General features: G+C 48.7%; 1 non-coding gene across 1 annotated transcript; it reads left to right on the top strand.

Moving 5' to 3' along the window:
* Positions 1 to 302: 302 nt before the first annotated feature.
* On the top strand, positions 303 to 434 carry LOC127197446 (small nucleolar RNA SNORA17). The gene has a single exon (XR_007831676.1). It is a non-coding gene; the product is annotated as a small nucleolar RNA SNORA17 (small nucleolar RNA).
* Positions 435 to 1771: the final 1337 nt, after the last annotated feature.

Raw genomic sequence — 1771 nt, 5'->3', positions numbered from 1 at the left:
GTTTTGGTTTTGTTGTTGTTTGTTTTTTTCAAGACAAGGTTTCTCTGTATCGTCTTGGCTGTCCTGGACTCACTTTGTAGACCAGGCTGGCCTCCAACTCACAGTGATCCACCTGCCTCTACCTCCTGAGTGCTGGGACTAAAGTTGTGCGCCGCAACATCACAAACCTTTAAAAGAAGGACTTGGGGCATGTTGGAGGCATCGTTGGTGCTGAGAAAGCAAGTGAACAAAGCACAACCTCAAGTTCTTCACAGACAGCTGTGGAGAGAGAAAATAAGTTACAATTGAAACCACAGTGATCATTTGCCCAGAGAGGTGCTGCAGTTGTGGCTGCTGTGTCCATTGTGCGTCAAGAGGTGGCAGAGAGAAGAGAGGCTATGTCTATGCTCAGTGTTCTGAGCTGTGAACATCTGGATGGTTAGTAGCTTAACTTTGCCTGAAAAAAAAAGAGAGCCTGAGTTGACCTCCAGTCTGGTGCCATGCAAGCCTTGAGGGACAGGCCATGCCAGAGATGATTTTTGCTCAGTGTCATGATGCATGAGCAGGACATGGCACTCCTGAGACTACTCCTAAGACGATTTCAGACACTCAGAGACCTGGAGTGTCACTCAGAGGAGCAATTAAGTGGTGAAGAGATGGAAGAGAAAGAGAAACAGACAGATGTGGGCTCAGTGAAGAGAGGCAAACTTGGAGACTCGGGGGTAGGGAGGAACAGCCTGATGTGAGTAGCCTGTGAACCAGGGACCATGGTGGGGTCCTGCCCCGTGCTGCCATTGGGGCCACATCTGGGTGCCAGGTACAGTACTTGGGTGAGGTAGCCCCAAAGATAAGATTGCGGGAGAGCTGGCCCTCCCACTTGTCCCCCGTGGGATGGTCTGGATGAGGGAGAAATACTCTTCTCCCACCTTGCCCCTGACCACCTGCAGCAGGTAGAGACCTGACTCTGGGTCATAAAAACAGGAGAGCTGTCCCTGCCCCTCACCTCCTGCAGCACTCAGGAGAGAAGGCCATGCATCTTGCCTGGGCAGCACAGTAGAGCTGACAATGCTTGCTGGAGGGTGCTAGTGAACCAGCCCCAGGGGCATAAGAGCAGGAGACCTGGTAGGTTGAGCAGCTCAGATACCTCTCAGGCTCAAATGCAGGACTTTGAATTGGCCTACCCCATCAGTGAACTGCTGGAGTTCATAAAGGGGCTGGCCCTGCAGATCCAAAACTATGGGATCTCCATAACACAGGGAACCAACAAGGTATGTGAGAGGAGTCCCGGTGAGGTTCCAGTATTGATAGAGTAGGCCTTGTACCAGACCAATGATTCATTGCAATAAACATTTCTAAGTAAAGTATGGACAAAGGGGTATACTGTGGGACACACTGTGACCCACTAAAGCTTCCATAATGAGATTATTTTTCTTTCTTGGGATAAAGTTGCAAGGAGGAAGGCAGGTAGGAAGAGGAGGGAGATGAGTGCGATTAGGATGTATGATATAAAATTCATTAAGAAACAATAAAAGGTTAAAAATTCAGTGATTGGCACATAATTAGCCAGAAATGCATTGGGCCAGGAGTAACTGAAATGCCCACTGAATGGAGGTTCTAAGAGGACGAGATCTGACTGTGTTATTCATTTAACAAAATGCTGGGGAATAAGATAACCCAAGGCTGGTTCCATGGTTTTATCACCACCTCATCAGGTACCAGGAACTTTTTGTTTGCCTCTGTCTTTCTTTGGTTATGACTTCCATCCTCCTGGCTCCTGGTCACAGCAGAACAG

This window comes from Acomys russatus, chromosome 1, assembly GCF_903995435.1.
Source record: "Acomys russatus chromosome 1, mAcoRus1.1, whole genome shotgun sequence".
Lineage (NCBI taxonomy): Eukaryota > Metazoa > Chordata > Mammalia > Rodentia > Muridae > Acomys > Acomys russatus.
This window is presented reverse-complemented; position numbering and strand designations above follow the sequence as displayed.